Genomic DNA, 19,998 nt, shown 5'->3' with positions numbered 1-19,998 from the left:
GTTCAGGGTTTGCTCCCCCAATTTTTTGCTTGTTTATTATGTATTCGGTCTGACCAGACTTATGGGGTTGAGCATCCCATCCCCCACACACACCTGTACTCTATTGGTGTCCTCTATCAAGTAGATATAGGAGGAGTCCCCTGCAGTGCATTAGCACACCTTCCCAGCAAGGAGTGTTGTCTCCAAGGGTAAGAGAGGCTGGATTCACCCCTTTTTTATGGATAGTGTAGGACCCACCGATAATGGGGTACTTTGACGCAGTGGTGGGCTTGAGCACGATATGGCCATATGGTGGAACTAAATCCCCATTTTTATTTATGGATTGTCTCCATATTTGATAGTCATTTCTTTTGCATGGTTGCGCTATTCTTTTTTAATATACATGTTGCTTGGTCCATAGCTGCACCGGCTTTAGATATACATGTTCAGGGTTTGCTCCCCCAATTTTTTGCTTGTTTATTATGTATTCGGTCTGACCAGACTTATGAGGTTGAGCATCCCATCCCCCACACACACCTGTACTCTATTGGTGTCCTCTATCAAGTAGATATAGGAGGAGTCCCCTGCAGTGCATTAGCACACCTTCCCAGCAAGGAGTGTTGTCTCCAAGGGTAAGAGAGGCTGGATTCACCCCTTTTTTTATGGATAGTGTAGGACCCACCGATAATGGGGTACTTTGACGCAGTGGTGGGCTTGAGCACGATATGGCCATATGTTGGAACTAAATCCCCATTTTTATTTATGGATTGTCTCCATATTTGATAGTCATTTCTTCTGCATGGTTGCGCTATTCTTTTTTAATAAAATATTTACAAAAATGTGAGGGGTGTACTCACTTTTGGGAGATACTGTATATACATATATATATATATATATATATACATACACACACACACACACACACACACACACACACACACACATCCCCAAAAAAAATAGGATATAATCAAAAAGTTAATGCATTTTAGTAATGCAAGTAAATTCAATTCAAAAAGTCATATTTTATATAGATGCGTTAGACACAGAGTGATATATTTCAAGCATTTCTTTTTTTAATTATTAACTCTTTTAATTTTGATAATTATGGCTTACAGCTAGTAAAAACCCAAAATTCAGTATCTCAGAAAATTAGAATATTACATAAGACCACTAAAAAAAAAGATTTTTAATTCAGAAATGTTGGCTTACTGAAAAGTATGTCCATGTACGGTATAAAGCTGGTCAGTAGAGGGAAGCATGAAGTGCTCTGGACTTTCCTGTTAGAGGGCTGCGCTGACTTGATAGAACACAGTGGACCAACACAAGCAGATGACATGGTGCCCCAAATCATCACTGACTGTGGAAATTTCATACTAGACCTCATGGATTCTGTGCCTCTCCACTCTTCCTTCAAACTCTGGGACCTGTATTTTCAACTGAAATGCAAAATTTTCCACAGTCCGTGATGATTTAGGGAGCCAATTCATCTGCTGGTGTTTAGGTCAGGCGAGTTTGCTGGCCAATCATGTAAAGGGAAACCATGGTCATTAAACCAGATATTGGTACTTTTGGCAGTGTGGGCAGGTGCCAAGTCCTGGTGGAAAATAAAATCAGCATTTACATAACGCTGGTAAGCCGAGGGAAGCATGAAGTGCTCTATAATTTCCTGGTAGAGGGTTGCGATGACTTTGGGTTTGATAAAACACAGTGGACCAACACCAACACCAGCAGATGACATAGCTCCCCAAATCATCACTGACTGTGGAAGCTAAACACTGGACCTCATTCAACTTGGATTCTGTGCCTCTCCACTCTTGCTTCAGACTCCGGGACCTTGATTTCCAAATGAAATGCAAAATGTCAATGATGATTTGGGGAGCCATGTCATCTGCTGGTGTTGGTCCACTGTGTTTTATCAAGTCCAAAGTTAGCACAGCCCTCTACCAGGGAATTCTAGAGCACTTCATGCTTCCCTCAGCTGACCAGCTTTTTGGAGATGTTGATTTCATTTTCCAGCAGGACTTGGCACCTGTCCACACTGCCAAAAGTACCAATACCTGGTTTAATGATCATGGTATAACTGTGCTTCATTGGTCAGCAAACTCGCCTAACCTAAACCCCATAAAGAATCTTTGGGGTATTGTCAAAAGGAAGACGAGAGACACCAGACCCAACAATGCAGATGAGTGGAACACTGCTATCAAACCAACCTGGGCTTCCACAACACCTCAGCAGTGCCACAGCCTGATCATCGCTGCAATGATACAGTAATTCACGGAGCCTTGACCAAGTATTGAGTGCATACTATACTGTGCATGGACATACTTTTCTGTAAGCCAACATTCCTTTTTTTAAAAAAAAAAAATTTTTTTTTTTTGGCCTTATGTAATATTCAAATTTTCTTAGATACTGAATTTTGGGTTTTCTCTGGCTGTAAGCCATAAACATAAAAATTAAAAGAAAGAAATGCCTGAAATATATCACTCTCTGTGTGTAACACATCTATATAAAATATAGGAGTTTCAATTTTTGAATTGAATTACTGAAATAAATTAACTTTGAACGATATTCTAATTTTATGAGATGCACCAGTATATGTATCATATTGAACTACCTCTAGTGGTAAAAAATACATACTATTATCCAGACTACCTTTTTACACACGGATCCAAAAGCCTGTCAGTGGTCCACTTAGGGTCTGTAAATAGGTTATGGTTCTATTTCTTCCAACCACAATCCAATATGAGCGCTACGAGCACTAAGAATTCTAAGGTTGCCTAATACCTTTACATAAACAGGGAAAGGCTCTAGAAAATTTTTCAGACAGCTTTACCAGAGAAACACAACGGTACAATTCTAATAATATTTAATAATACATATAGTTAGATATCCATTTGTTCTACCAGAGATCTTTTCAGGGATCACACTTCTATCACACTCTATCATACATCCTTCTTTATTCCTATTTTGCCCTCTTTGTGTAATTAGCAGTCCTTTAAAAGACGAGTTCTTTCGCCATGTGTGGCAATATGTAAAATCAAATGAAATGTCCCAATTAAAATTCTGTCCGGCACTGAGTAAATAAAGCACAATAATAATACTCATTACTATCACAACTGTGGCCATTTAACAAAGCTAAAGTGGCTTCACTGGATCCACTAATACACTAAAGTGGTTAAATGTAAAATGCTATTGTCATCTGCTGCAAAAAGGGTTGACACTAGAATTACGGAATATTATTGACTGGTAGTGGCCAACATTTATGTATGGCTAAACACTGCCATCTAGTGCATTCAGAATGTCAAAGCAACTTCTAATGCTACCAAAAACAAGACTTTTGTGTAGATAAAATAAAAGGCAGCTGATAAGACATAGAAATACAAGTAATTAACATTTTATAGCAGTTTTAGTCCGCAGTGCATTTTGGAATTCAGGAAGAGAGCCTAGGAGGAGGAAAGTGCATAAGTAAGACAGGATTCTAATAAGAGATAATGTAACTCAGGTAAGCCTGTAAAATCTCTGTATACAGGAAGTTGCTTGGGGAAGTGGGGGGGGGGGGGGGGATAAGGATTTTCTGGAATTTCAATAGTTTAATGAAGTAAAAATGCAAATTACAAGGGATGAGGTTTGGATGCATGGTGAATGCTGTTGGTTCGAGATTTACAGCGTCTACAAATGTATTTGAAAATCCATTGGGCCACTTTTATTTAACCAGAAGCAATGCATGGCCTTTTAGCCATGGCCAGCCTTTCTAAATTACCTAACCCCCTTGATATGAAAGAGGGAGCAAGGATATTGTCAGTGTATTGGAAGCTGCTGTAGAGGAAAAAGAAGAGGGAAAGATGAGAAACTGCATAGGGAGACATGAGTAAACCAGTTATGAAACAAATTTTATTTCTGATTGCCTGCTCTTTGATCAAATATTATAGTATTTTAATATTATATTCATTTTTTTTTTATTTGAGGCTGACTATCTGTTCTCAGTGCTGTCTTTTTTTTTTTTGCAACCTACCACTGCAATATTTGAAAGAAAATACTTAAACCATCACCATATTTTATCTTGCACATTCATCACATCCCCCTATCCTAAAAATTGAGCAAAGACTGGTTAGAATTAATCTCTGATTAAAACTGTCCTGCCACTGGTTAATTTTGCTTCTGATCTGCGATCTCTTAAAAGAGAAGTATACCTAAAAAAAACATTTACTCACCTAGGTGGAGGCAGCATTGATCTGACGCTGCATCTGTTCCCAGCTGGGTCTGCAGTGAGATCTGACCGATCAAGCACCGCTGATCATTCAGTTCTCCCCCGCAGCTCTGAGCACAAAGCCAGCTTCATTGGCTCTCTTCATCCCCCCGAGCACTCACTGGAGCACTGGAATGTGCAGGGGGGCATGAGGGGCAGATCGCTGTGCGGCTGAGCCAGGTTTCGGTCCAGGCATCTGGGTGGATCCTGACCATATGGTCAGGATCTTTCCTGAGCCAGGACTGGATGAGAGACGTCAGCCGATAGCAGACTTAAGTTCCCTGTACAGTCAAATGAGCTTTGGCCATACTTCCCCTTTAATCCTTGTTGTAAACCATGTGCCCGTGCCCTGTGTCTCCAGAACATTTCGGCCAATCTTGCTCATTAAAATGGTCATGTCACTGAACAATTGCACACTTCTGAATCATCTGGAGTCTTCTAATTCTTGTAGTAAAGCACGTGCCTGTGAATTGTCTCTAGTACATTTTAGCCTAGTCTTGCTCATTAAAACTGTCCTGCCACTGGACAACATTACATTGCTTTATCATACTTCGAATTCCTCCTGTATTGAATTGTATTGTAACTGTATTGTCTTCCCACATATTGTAAAGCGCTGCGCAAACTGTTGGCGCTATATAAATCCTGTATAATGATAATAATACTGTATATAGTCACTTAATTTTTGTAGTGAAACAACTGCCTATGCATAATCGGTGTTCTCCTAAAGCGGTATTAAACCCAAAAGTAAACATTTATTATAATGCAGATTATCAATTCTTAGATGTGATGGCTGCATTAGGTTTGTGTTTTAGGCATTCTTTCCTTTGTTTTCACCTGCCAGTAAGTCTGTTGTTTTTAAAAAAAAACAAGCTCTCTTGCAGATGTAGCAGTTACAGGGAGAAGAAAAACCACTGACAGGGGTACTTACAATGATCAGCTTTTATTATTTATGTAAAACCTTTATCCCCAAAAGAAAAAAAAATCTGTTTGCTCTAACTGATTATAAAGTGTTTTGTTTCAATGTGTTAGTGCGTTTAAATCTAGTACATCTAAAACACCAATCCCCCCAGACAATGCTGCTATCCAAATGTGCCCCCTGTCCTCATTCATACAGCGTAGGGGCACTCTAATACAGGAGGTATATTACTGGACAGATCACCTGGTGAAAACAGAGAGGGGAAAAAAGAAAACTAATGCAGCCACCACATTTAATGATTGGTAAGCTACAATAAAATACATATTTGGTTAAGGTTTTTTTTACCGCGTCAATTCTTATTGAGTGCTTAATAGAAGTATGCCAATGGCAGATTAGATTTGCATCAGCAAGAACAGGGAAAACCTCACTGTAAAAAAAAAAAAAAAATAGTAAGTACACAGCCAAGTACGTGCTGCCAGTATTTAATGTCGCTGAGGCTGTCAGTGAAAATTGTACTATTCCGTAATATGTAAAACATTAAAAAATGCCCCAAGTCTATAATTTAAAAGGATTTTTGTTTTTCCACGTTTCCCTAGAAGCCCTATGAAATGGATCCTCTCTCTGCTTGTTTTTTATTTTTCATTTGGCATTGGTGCATTCTCCCCATGCCACTTCCCTGCTTTCCATGGGTTTCTTTTTGCCTATTAGTTCTTACAATTCACCCGTCTCGGCTTCAATGGGATTCAGGGCTTTTCAGGATCGCTTAATTTTAAACAGGATATGCAATGCCCTCAGCAAATCGAACTCAGGCAAATATGCTCATCTTTACAGATCACATATCAGAATGTTTAGAATGCACAATGGAGGTTCCAGAAAAAAAGAAAAAAAAAAAAAGAAAAGTCTAAAAATATAGGAGCAATATTTTTTTTTTTTTTAAATTTATAAAGTATTTTTTTTTTTTTAACCACTTTACCACTAGAGCATTTTGCTGTCTTACGTCTGGGCCACTTTTTGCGATTCGGCGCTGTGTGACTTTAACTGACAATTGCGCGGTCATGCGACGCCGTACCCAAACAAAATTTACGTCCTTTTTTTCCCACAAACAGAGCTTTCTTTTGGTGGTATTTGATCACCTGTGCGATTTTTACTTTTTGCGCTATAAACAAAAAAAGAGCGTTTATTTTGAAAAAATAACAATATTTTTAACATTTTTTTATATGAAATTCCCCCCAAAAAAGATGTAAAAACCAATTTTTTTTTTAAATTTTTGGCCAATTTGTTTTCTGCTACCCATGTTTGGTAAAAAAAATTGCAATAAGCGTATTTTGATTGGTTTGCGCAAAAGTTATTGCGTTTACTATCAAAGGGAAAGATTTCTGTCATTTTTGGTGTTTTTTTTTTTAACGAGTAATGGCGGCGATCTGCGATTTTTTTTGCGGGACTGCGACATTGCTGCGGACAGATCGGACCCTTGACTGACATTTTTGACACTTTTGGGGGTACCAGTGACATTACTGCAGTAATCAGTGTTATAAATATGCACTGTTACTGTAAAAATGACACTGGCAGGGAAGGGGTTAATTTTATTGGAGAGGGAGGGGTTAATGTATGCCTGGTGCTTACTGACGTGTGGGGGGGGAGGTGACTGTGTGAGACAGGGACAGATCGGATGTCCAGCTATGCTGAACACTCCGATCTGTCACTCCCTGTCACTGAGGAGATCCGCCCGCTCTGTTTACACAGGCGGGCGGATCTCCAAACTAGATTCCCCGACGATCGGGGCAGAGCAGCGGCGATCGCCGCTGCTCCTCCCCTGGCCCGACTCCCGCTGCGAATGAAAACAGCGGGAGCGCGCCTCCGGCGGCGCGCGAGCGCCGCCTACAGGGCGAGGAGTCTGGCGACGTAGGTCTACGTCGTCAGACGGGAACGAGCCACTTTGCCGCAGTAGTACTCCGGTACATAGCGGTAAAGTGGTTAATTAGCTCCTGTTAGTTTGAAACTATTAAAAAAAAAAAAAAGTTTTTTTGGGTAACTCTTTCCAAGTTAGGTACACAGTCACTGACAATAATGCAAAAACAGAGATGGCCCAGCAGAAAGATTAGAAATCTTTCTTCAAGACTGTATTTTGCACTTTTTTGCAATTTTGCACTGCAATTTTACAATTTTTTCTGCAATTTTTCTCTGCAATTTTACTGCAATTGTGAAATTTTGCACTGAATAATATGTGGGTTGTAATGCATGTTAGATTGCTTACCACGCATTTATATAGTATGTGTCACATAGGGATTGATTTACTAAAACTGGAGAGTGCAAACTATGGTGCAGCTGGGCATTGTAGCCAATCAGCTTTTAACTTCAGCTTGTTCAATTAGGCCTTGAAAAAAAACCTGGAAGCTGATTGGTTTCTGTGCAGAGCTGCAAAAGAATTTGCAAGCTCCAGTTTTAGTAAATCAACCCCATAGTCTTAGTGAGAAGAGATTTACTTTTAAGGCATTACCGTTTACACTATATTACCAAAAGTATTGGGACACCTGCCTTTACACGCACATGAACTTTAATGACATCCCAGTCTTTCTCTGAAGGGTTCAATATTGAGTTGGCTCACCCTTTGCAGCTATAACAGCTTCTACTCTTCTGGGAAGGCTGTCCACAAAGTTTAGAAATGTGTGTCTATGGGAATGTTTGATCATTCTTCCAGAAGCACATTTGTGAGGTCAGGCACTGATGTGGACGAGAAGGTCTGGCTCGCAGTCTCTGCTCTAATTTATCCCAAAGGTGTTCTATCGGGTTGAGGTCAGCACAAACAAGGTCCGTAAAGACATGGATGAGTGAGTTTGTGGTGGCGGAACTTGACTGGCCTGCACAGAGTTCTGACCTCAACCCAATAGAACACCTTTGGGATAAATTAGAGCAGACTGTGAGCCAGGCCTTCTCATCAACATCAGTGCCTGACCTCACACATGCGCTTCTGGAAGAATGGTCAAACATTCCCATAGACACACTCCTAAACCTTGTGGACAGCCTTCCCAGAAGAGTTGAAGCTGTTATAGATGCAAAGGGTGGGCCAACTCAATATTTAACTCTACGGACTAAGACTGGGATGCCAATAAAGTTCACATGTGTAAAGGCAATATTTTTGATAGTTTAGTGTATTTTTTTGTATTGCATATACGGTACTTTAAAAAATGCTCTTAGAACACGGCTGGCAACATTTTAACAAACTGAACCAAAACATGAATATGAAAGGTCCATTCAGATGATTGGTACATAATCTATTATATGCAAAACATGTGTTTAAAGCTGAACTCTAGCCAGATATTAAAGAGGAAGTTAAACCAGTACTTTTTTTTTTTTGTTCCCCTGAAAAGTAAAGGCATAATGTGCTAGTATGCATCGCATATTAGCACATTATATGACAATTACCTCCAAACGAAGCCATCTTCATCCGTCTTCCTTCTGGATCTGTGGACTGCAACTATGCTACTGGCCGGGAGCCGCGTGACGTCACTGGTTATGGCACAGGGCTTCCTTCAGAGCGCATGCGCTGATGAGGTCATCAGCGTGCTATACAATAAATATCTCCTAAACAGTGCAAGTTTAGGAGATATTTACTGTACCTATAGGTAAGCTCGATTATAGGCTTACCTATAGGTAAAACTTACAGAGGGGGGTTTACAACCACTTTAAAATCCCACATTCATGCACCTCTATAATCACCAATACATCATTAAATCTTTTTAATTCAAGCAGCATAAGTACCTAAATTTGACCTTATATTGGCCTCCTGCAGACTCTGTACAGCAGAGTTAGAGTGTGAGAAGAAAAAGCAGCATAACGGACCAATCAGGTCATGTGCTGGCAAGAGCTTATCACTGTGCTGCTTCTACTTTCACTGTCCCGTCACAGGCTGGGGCGAGACCAGGGTGATCTGGGCTTACAGGAAATTGGTTAAAACAGACTGAGGACATTTAGCTGCAGAAAAAAAACAGTATTGTGGGGAAACCTCTGGATTGAAAAAAATGTATATAAAAGATGGTTTTGTTATTTTATCCTTTAATGGGCATTTCAGGTTTATCTTATTTTTGGCTGGAGTTCTGCTTTATATTTGGCAGTAAAAGATAATAATGCACTGTAAATCCAATAATTTTGGGTCAATCTCAATATGGTTACAGCCTATTTAAAAGTTGGGGTTTTTTTTGGATTTTTTTATGTTTAATTTTTCAGCGTTGTAATAGGATATCATATTTGTGCATAATTTTATGTATTAAATACAACTTTTTAAGCTGACCACTAGAGGAAGCCACCAGAGACTTAGTGCAGTTATCCGGTCTCAGATCAGCTAAATAAGAAGAAGTCACTTCCTACTTAGCTTGATGGCTCTGCCTTCGACATGTTTCATCACCAGCCATGTGACTTCCTTTAGGACATGATCCTTGAGGAAGTCACGTGACTGGTGACGAAACATGTCGGAGGTGGGGGTCATCAAGCTAAGAAAGAAGTGGTTTCCTGTTATCTATGTACTGTGCTGCTGATATCTTGGATTCTTAAAGGGTGCAATGTGATTGAACCCTGGCAAGCTGTATTATCTATGTGCACAGATTCAAGTGCACAATAAAATGTGAGTGTTTTAAGGTATTTTTAAAACAGAAAAACACTATAATGGTTTATTTATAATTGTTTGTGAGCCATAATCCATACTCTGAGGAGCAGTGATCCCATAAGTGCATGGTTACCTGTCGAGGAGAGTTGGAGGATCTGAGGAGCAGATAGCCACAGGATAAGACCCCTGGAAGGGGAAAGCACTTACGGACCTGTGAATAGGTCTAAGATTAAAGTGAGAGCATTCACTGACTGATGGTGGATCTCAAGGCATTTATTTTAAGTTGGGGCTCGCTGTGGACACATGCAGCTTTCTGGATTCATGTAATGGACGTTTTGCTGAAAGTTTATAATTTTTGCTTCACTCTTTTCCCAAAATGAAGACTTTTTAGTTGGATGTTTTTTGTTTGTTTACATTGCCACATTGAATTTATTATGTTTTAGTTAATATTATGATGTGAATTGTTGTACTTACAGTTAATTTGTAATGCAAATACCTAAAGGAGGGGTTTCCACCATCCATGCTAACTTTTATTTTCATTTTGATGTGTATTACATGTGAAGTCACGTATCACTTGCATTATAGCACTTGAAGTTAATTTGCATTGCAAATATTTACAGAAGGGGTTTCCACCATCCCTGTTAAGTTTCATTTTTTATGTTTTATTTTTAGTTTGATATGTATTACATGTGAAGTTACATATCACAGAGACTGGTGTTGTGATAAGAATGACGTTTATTGAGCATAGCATACATTAGAGGGTTCCGCCATTATTGCTAAGTTATTGATTAGTAGGGTAGCGCTGTACATTTTTGGGTTTTTGTTTTTTTTGTGTGGGAGCACATAACAGTGCTTAGAAGCCTTTTACTCACAATTTTTTATTTTTACCTCCAGTACTTCATTGTAAACCTATAATAAATATAATACCTATTATAAATAAGGAGTGCATTGTTTCTAATTAGATTGCAAACACATAGTTTTGCATTGTAAGTAGGAGTAAAGCAGGCCATGAACGAATCATTTTTCTTTCCTTTCAACTGTGAGGCTCAATGCCTCAATTTCCCGATCAATACATTCTAGGCTGATGGTGGAATGCCTACTGCAAGGAGGTTTCCTGGCTGGCAGAACACAATGGTTACTGCTAGTGGCTATAGCCGGCGACAGTAATCGCATGCCAAAAATCTGACAAGCTGGTTGTACCCAAATCAATCAATGAATTGACTTGGGTACAATCGGTCTGCCGGTACATGGATTAATATTCAGCCAGTTAAGCAATTTTGATCCAAGTAAGGCCGGCTTAATCAAGCACACTCACTGTTTAGCACCACAAATCAGGAAGCAGTGCCTGCATATATAATGATCAAAAAAGGTGAGTCTATACACGTATATCACTGCAAAATTATACATAGAAACAAGATTTTTAAACCATTTCCACACATCGATAACATTTGTACATTAAGGGTATCTCTTTATATCATGATCAAAAAAAAAATTTTAAAATGTTTGCTTCTCAAGCGATTGAGTTTTCTAGGAGTTTTCCTATATTTTGATATAAGAAATGCTGGATCCAGTCAAAATTATACATTGAATTCAAATTGTTACATGGGGTTCTTTACACAGACAACATTCATAAATTGGCTGAACAGTCGGAGATAGGAGATCATAAAGAAAATAGAACAGTGCAGATGAGAATACATTTATCAACTGATAACTAAACTATCAAAGCTTGGTTTGGAATACATGAGTATACCATTAGCTAGCATCACGCTAGTCAAAGTAGGAGGAAAGTATAAAAAAAATAAAAGGAACTTTCTCATCGACAAAAAAAAAAGAAAAAAAAAAAAGAAGGTTTTTACATGTATCTGGATCCAAGCAACAGCTTAACTTAACCACTTAAGCCCCGGAAGATTTTCCCCCTTCCTGACCAGGGCCTATTTTGCGATTCGGCACTGCGTGACTTTAACGGACAATTGCGCGGTCGTGCGACGCTGTACCTAAACAAATTTGGCGTCCTTTTTTTCCCACAAACAGAGCTTTCTTTTGGTGGTATTTGATCACCTGTGCGATTTTTTGATCATGCGCTATAAACAAAAAAAGAGCGTAAATTTTGCAAAAATAGCAATATTTTTCACATTTTTTTATATGAAATTCCCCCCAAATAAAATGTAAAAATCTAAATTTTTTAACATTTTCGGCCAATTTGTTTGATGCTACCTATGTTTGGTATAAAAAAAAAAATCGCAAAAAGCGTATTTTGATTGGTTTGCGCAAAAGTTATCATAGTTACATAGTTACATAGTAGGTGAGGTTGAATAAAGACAATAGTCCATCCAGTTCAACCTGTGTAGGTGTGTGTGACTGTAATCATCTAACATAGCCCTTTATCTCCTGATCCTTGAGATGTAAGTCTAAGAGTCTTTTGAAAGTCACCATACTACCCGCAGAAACCACCTCTTGTGGTAGACAATTCCACAATCTTGTAGCCCTAACAGTAAAGAACCCCCCACGTTGCCTGAGGTTAAAACGCTTCTCCTCTAATCGCATTGTATGTCCTCGAGTCCTCATGCAATTCCTTCGAATGAACAGCTTTTTTTCTAAGCTGAGATCCCCATTAAGATATTTATAAATTGCTATCATGTCCCCTCTCAGACGTCTCTTCTCCAGGGAAAATAAATCGAGCGATTGCAGCCGCTCTTCATAGGTAAGGTCCTCCAATCCCCTAATTAGTTTAGTTGCCCTTCTCTGGACTCTCTCCAGCTCCAACACATCCCTCCTGAGGACTGGCGACCAGAACTGGACAGAATACTCCAGATGCGGTCGGACCAGAGTTTTATAAAGTGGAAGGATTATAGTCTTATCTCTGGAATGCATCCCTTTCTTTATGCATGCTAATATTCTGTTGGCTTTGGACGCTGCCGCTTGGCATTGCATGCTGTTGCCTAATCTATCATCAACCAAGACTCCCAGATCTTTCTCCATTTTTGAGTCCCCCAAGGGTTCCCCTCCTAACATGTATTGTGTTTTTATGTTTTTGGTCCCCAAGTGCAAAACCTTACACTTCTCCACATTAAACCTCATTTGCCATGTCGTTGCCCACTCCGTAATTTTGTCCAGGTCATTCTGTAGGATATCTGCTTCATGCTGTGCAGTTATTGCCCTGGCCAATTTTGTGTCATCTGCAAAAATTGATAACGAACTACTGATCCCGATCTCAATGCTGTTTATGAATAAATTGAACAAGGTTGGTCCCAGGACTGAGCCCTGGGGCACCCCGCTTACTACCTCAGCCCAGTCTGAGTATGCGCTGTTTATTACCACCCTTTGGACACGGCCTTTTAGCCAGTTCCGTATCCAAGAGCAAACCCTGCTGTCGATACCTGCAGACCTTATTTTATAAATTAAGCGCTTGTGGGAAACTGTATCAAACGCCTTAGCGAAATCCAAGTACACCACATCCACTGGTCTGCCCCTATCTAGCTCACAGCTCACTTCCTCGTAGAATGCTAAGAGATTGGTTTGACAAGAACGCCCATTTGTAAACCCGTGTTGGTTACTACTGATGATGTTGTTGTCTTTAGCATACTCTACGATATGCTAAAGACAAAGGGAAAGATTTTTGTCATTTTTGTTGTTTTTTTTTAACGCGTAATGGCGGCGATCTGCGATTTTTTTGCGGTACTGCGACATTGCGGCGGAGAGATCAGACCCTTGACTGACATTTTTGACACTTTTGGGGTTACCAGTGACATTTCTACAGTAATCAGTGCTATACATATGCACTGTTACTGTAAAAATACACTGGCAGTGAAGGGGTTAACTTTTTTGAGAGGGAGGGGCTGTGTGTGTCCCTAGGGGCGTGATTCTAACTGTGATTGGCTGTGGCTTGAGATGTATGAACAGTGATCAAAGGTTCTACATAGTAGAACCGTATGATCATCATTCATACACCGGGGAGAATGACAGGCGGCTTGTTTATACTAGCCGCCTGACTTTTTCCCTCTCCCCCGACGATCGTAGAGTGACCGGCGGACATCGGGTCCGCCGGTCACATGCGCGGGGGGGTCCGTGACCACGCGGGAGCGCGCCTCCGGCGGCGCGCGCTCGCTCCCTAGACCCTCACAGGCTAGCGACTTAGACCTACGTCACTTTGCCTGTGAGGGGCTGACCGCCGACGTAAATAGTCGTGCAGCGGTCGGCAAGTGGTTAAAGTAAACTTGAACCCTTATGTTGTAAAACAACCCATAAGGTTTAAAATAGAACTAAAAGGAAAAACATTTGTGTGTGGATAGAAGAATTTTTTTTTCTTTTTATTAAGTGAACACAATCTCTGTTCTCAATTTCATTCAGCAGAGGTGGAGGTGGAGAAACAGCAGCACACTGATCTTCTTAGTTAATGGCTATGCAGGGGAGGGTGTGGCATCACAATTTTGACCAATGGAATTTTGCAATGCATCCTTCATTTAGCTTTCTGAAACTACCACTTCCTGTATTTTTATGATACTGCTTAAAGCGCAGCTCCGCCCAAAAGGGGAATCTCCACCTGGTCGCTGTGGTTTTGACAGGTACCAGCTCCCACTTCTGGGTAAAATTGCAACATTTCCGGCCCCTCCTCCCCCCCACTGCCTTCTGGTACACACACAGGTCAGAAAGCGCAGCGTGACTCATGCATGTGCAGTAGGACTTCACTGCCAGTTTCCTTACTTACAATGCTGGTGCCTGCAACGGAAGCTGATTGACAAATCGGCTCGGGGTGCCGAGGTCGCAGGATGCCTGGACAGGCAAGTGTCCTTATATTAAAAATCAGCAGCTACAGTATTTGTAGCTGGTGACTGTTATTTTTTTTCCTCTTTAATCACCGTGCCTACCTGGTAAGGTGGTGAGCCGCTTTTCTTACCAAAGATATAAAGCCCGGGACAAATAAATGGATAAGTGATGCCCATCATCGTCCAGCCCCTTCCTTTGAGCCCAGACTGTCAACAACACACCACCTAAACTCAGTGTCATCACTGGGCTCAACAGTGTAATGCTGCATAGGAAGGTGCTCAATAGTCATTCTCTATGCAAGAAAAAGAAAAAGTGAACAGTCTGGAATATTCTTAAACTAAGACACGTATGCTGTCCTTTTTTCTTTACATTAGATGAGGGGTGCAGGGGGATTTAACAAATTTAAAAAGATTTCCAATCTTCCTCTTTCTTTTTGTATGGCCATCAGGTTCTTGGCTCCCCTTCGGGAAAGCCCTTCACCTAGTACTCGTTGGTCGGCTTTGACTGACCATGAGGAATGGGGTCCGCTGACTAGGTGGACCAAGTTGAGCCTTGCCCCTGTCAAGTCTAGCATTGCTCATTGTGGCAAAGCACTGGAAGTGGAAGTGGAAGTGCAGTTTATTTTCAGTGAAAACAAAATTTTGAGTTGTTATTTTTACAGTATTTTACTTAAAGTACAAAGTCACTTTTCTTAGGCACCATTCGTGCTTCATGTAGCGGGAACTTTTATTCCCGCTCCCAATTTTGTGTGGGCAATATTCACGCGATTCTGATTGTCCCACAAAGGGCAGCCCACTCACTTCAAATGGGCTGTGCTTGGCATCTTTGTTGCCTAAAAGAAGCTCCTGCTCCTTTTTTTCGGTGACAAACCTCAAGAGGAGTATTTTACCATGATTGCAGTGGGATTCTGTCGTGCATCAATCACACCATGTTTGGGATGCCATTTAAAACGAATGGCACCCGAGCATGAGTCACGCGTTTTTCAGCAACTGCCACACGATTTGGAATCACAGTTAGAATCCTTGCAATTCCGCCTGCCATTTCAACTCCCCAAGTGTGAATGGGGTCTTAAACCTGTACTGTACATATTTGTCCAAACCTCATGCAGCCAGGTATGCTAAACATTCTTCTTGCCCCTCCTTCCAAAGATCTTCACTGTGTGACCTTGCCTGGCACCACACATCCTTCATAGAGAAAATGTCCTTACTGGCCCATTTTCAAAGTGCGCACATATGCCACTGGCCCATTCATTCCTATGGGTGAGCTGTATTCCAGCCATGCAGCATATTATAGCCCACCAGCAGAAATAAACAGGACTATGGCACATGTGCACTTTCAAGGAGCACCAACGGGAACATTTTTGCTCTAAAGGTAATGCAACATTGGGCAAGGCTGCACACTGAAGATATCTGGAATGAGAAGAAAAGTTTACTGTTAAACATAGAGGGCTGCACTAAGTGAGGGAGGGCAATTACATACAGTGCAAGTGCTGTAAAATGAATTGCACTTTAAATGAATTTTAAAAAGATTTCCAATCTTCCTCTTTCTTTTTTTGTGATTTTATAAAATACAGAGATTTGTAGAAGATAGATTAAAGGCAGAGTAGATATGCTACTACAATGACTCTGCCTAGCCTCATACACATGATGAGAATATAGGACGAATGATAATCCAATTAGTTTTGTCCATGCTAGTCTCATATCGAGACTAGATGAAGAGGTTACTAAAGTTATGAAAATTCTTGTACGACAGAGCACAACTTTGAAAGTGATGTAATGTGTTGTATTGTATTGGAATGTATTCTTTAGTTTCTGAGCTTGCGTAGTCTTGCTCTTCTGATTTTTTTTTTTTGGACGAATACTGTACTGATTAAATGAAAAACATAGATCTGGTATCCTACGAGAAAGATTTTCGTGTTTGTCGCTTGAGATCATTGCGCATGTACAGTCATGATCGGCTCTCAGAAGCGGTTTACTAACGATCAGATTATCGTACTATTGCTCCGAAAGCAGTATTTTTCCTCCGATTTTCTGATTGTCTGTGCATTGTTTTTAGTGTATTAGCTGAAATAGACTTGCATTGTGAGCAGCAAAACACAACCAAGCCGGAGTATGTTATGATCCATTAGGCCTCATGCACACTGGTCGTTATCAAAACGTCAGAAGAAAGCTGTAGCTGTAGGAGGCGTTTTTCAGCTTTATTGCAATAGCATTTTTCAGCGTTTTTTAGCTTTTTTTCAGTTGTAGAGTTTTTTAGCTTTTTTTTTTAGCAAAACTATACTCCCACAAAGTTTTATGGCTCAAAAATGTTGATAAACACAGAAAAGCCACATTTGTCGGCGGTTTTTGGCATTTTTCAGCGCGTTTAAGCTTTTATCAGAGTTAGAGCGTTTTTACAGTTGAAAAACGCCTCCTAAAACCCATTAGTTCTGGGGGGTTTTCCCAGCCAGAAAACGTTCCTGCCAAAAACTGCTGATAACAGCCAATAAAAACAGCAGCTGTAAAAATGTCTAGATGCGTGAGGCCTTAAAGTTGCCCCCATACACATACAGAACAGCAAATAGACATAGAAATATGTTTTTAAAAAAAAAAAAATACTTAAAGTAATACTAAAGTTTTGGGGGTTTTTTTCGTTAAAAATAACAAACATGTCATACTGTACTTACCTGCTCTGTGCAGTGGTTTTGCAGCAGCAGCCTGGATCCTCCTCTATTTTCAGAAGGAGGCCAGCAATAGCAGCCTCCCTCATGACGTTTGTGTAAAACTCTTTTCAAATACATGCGCTGCCATTTTTACATTTTAAAAGGCAACATTTTAAGGGTCCACTTAGATGATTAATATATCTTCATTGCAAAGCATATTGGTTTTCAGTATTTTAGGCAAGGTGATTTAGCAACCAATAGATGGAACACGGTAAACATGAGTACAGGATGTCACAAGCATGTCTTCATGAGACACGTTATCGAAAAGTGCAACATGTCATTGCTGTAAGTACATCTTACACTGCCTTGATGAGTGAGCTGTATGCAATTCTGAAATAGCATCCTATTACAATAAAAAAAAACAAGAACAAAAAAAAAAAACATGTTTTGGTGATATACTGTACTCACCACAATAGCCCAGTCACACCTTGAAGGAAAATGGGCCCTTAGTGCCGGTTCATACTGTTCCGACTTGTCAGGAGACTTGGTCGCCTGACAAGTAGCGGACCGTGCTGTGCAATTGGAACCGTTCTAATAGGAGCAACTCAAGTTGCTCCAACTTAGAAAAAGGTTCCTACACTACTTCGGGGCGACATCGGAGCGACTTGCATTGACTTCCATTATGTGAAGTCGTTGCAAGCCGCGCCGAAGTCGCGATGCACGGGCGACGGCATAACTCGCCCGAAGTCGTGTCGCCCTAGGGTGAACCTAGAGTACTTCTAACCCCAAAAGGCTTTTTTTTTTTGTTTACCCTAATGCATTTTTTAACCTTAATGCATTGTGTACAAACGTTTTAACAGGTTTGCGATTAATACAATTTCAAATTAGATTGCGTTATTGGATGCTTGCGCAGTAAATACTAATGTCATCCAGATCATCTGACATCATTGTTGCGACTTAGGGATTTATTTCGGGAAGGAATAGTTTTAGGATTTATAGAAATCCAGGAAAGTCACTGCATTCTAGTACTTCTTGCTCACTATGTAGAGTTTATTCCAGGTATAACAACTGCATACCAGTTGTGAGTGCTCCCACTCTTCATCAGGCGCATTTCCTTTGACAAAGTTTTGGAATGCGGTGACTTTCCTGGATTGATAAAGTTGTGTGACAGTTTGGAGCCTGTCAATTACTTGCATTCTATATATGGAGACATGCGACTCACCAGCTTTTTTGAGATGTATACATGCATACATATACTGCATATTTATCTACTTATATTTTTTCCATTTGTCAGTGGAAACCAAATCCAGACCCCCCCATGCTAAAAAATGTAATTTACTGCTGTAGGGGGGGGGGGATGGCAACAGCTTTGTCTGAACCCCTCCCTAAAGCAGGTGTCTCCAAACTATGGCCCTCCAGTTGTTCAGAAACTACAATTCCCATCATGGCTAGTCATGTCTGTGAATGTCAGAGGTTTACATTTTACAATGCATCATAGGACATGTAGTTCCAGCTGGAGGGTCGTAGTTTGGAGATCTCTGCTCTAAAGTGACAGGAAGTTACATAAAAACACTTGTGACATCACTGCACTCCCAACGTAAGCACAACACAAAGGCACTGTTTAGTTTCACTTCTACAGATCACTTCTAGTGAGTGATCTGTAGAAGCATCAGAAACCCAGTAGCTGATTGGTTTAGCTCCTGGGCTTAATGCTGGACTCCAGGTGCCAAAGCTCGCTTCTAAGGAGCAATCTGTAGAGCATAGGAAGTTCAATAGCTGATCATTTCAGCTCTTGGGTTTACTGCTAGACCCCAGGTATCACCCGCTGCAGCCGATGAGTCTGGTGTCATTTTAAATTGTCCTGTGATAAACAGCTGTCCCTGTGCCATTTAAAAACAGAGCCAAGAACTTAAATGGTAAATGGTTAAATAGGCTTCCTAAAGTGGGGTACACACTAGTAGAAAATCTGCCGAAAATTCCTGTCCGAGGTAAAATCGTACGATTTTCGGCTAGTGTGTACACAACTTTCAGCAGCCGATGCCGACATTTTCAACAAAAAAAAAACAGAGGGACAAACAAATTTTTATCGTCCGTCCCCAGCACGACCAATTTTCGTTTAATGTGTATGCAGTACGTCCGCGAAAAATCGGATACAAAAGACTGCGTATGATCTGAAGTTGCTAAAGACCCGGGAGTCTAGGAACAAATGTCCCAAAAAAAACAAAAAAATCGGGCGAGAAATTTTGTGAACATTATGCACTGTCAACTAAAAACGTTTATGACCGCTGAGCATGAGAGAGAAAAATCGGAGGATATTTCATCCGATTTTCGTCAAGTGTGTACGAGCCTTAACAAACCATAATTCATTCAAAAAGGTAAATCCACTATTTTTAGCAACACCATACACCACAATGCATGGTTGTGGCATGCTGCAACCACAAGTGCATTGGGGTGGCATTCAGAATGAATGACATCACAGGAGACCAAACCACATAATGTGTATTGCTGAGCATTACCGCACTGTGTGAATATATACATACACAAAGTATATACACTATATTACCAAAAGTATTGGGACATCTGCCTTTACACGCACATGAACTTTAATGGTATCCCAGGCTTAGTCCATAGGGTTCAATATTGAGTTGGCCCACCCTTTTCAGCTATAACAGCTTCAACTCTTCTGGGAAGGCTGTCCACAAGGTTTAGGAGTGTGTCTATAGGAATGCTTGACCACTAATGTGGATGAGAAGGCCTGGCTCGCAGTCTCACTCTAATTCATCCCAAAGGTGTTCTATCGGGTCGAGGTCAAGACTCTGTGCAGGCCAGTGAAGTTCCTCCACCCCAAACTC

The 19,998-nt window shown here is 40.5% G+C and overlaps 1 protein-coding gene across 4 annotated transcripts in view; it reads right to left on the bottom strand.

Annotated features, from left to right (window-relative positions):
• Positions 1-19,998, bottom strand: part of ACACA (acetyl-CoA carboxylase alpha) — a 525,165-nt gene that overhangs the window by 295,079 nt on the left and 210,088 nt on the right. The window lies entirely within an intron of this gene.

Source organism: Pelophylax lessonae (assembly GCF_965119305.1).
Source record: "Pelophylax lessonae genome assembly, chromosome: 2".
Taxonomy (NCBI): Eukaryota; Metazoa; Chordata; class Amphibia; order Anura; family Ranidae; genus Pelophylax; species Pelophylax lessonae.
This window is presented reverse-complemented; position numbering and strand designations above follow the sequence as displayed.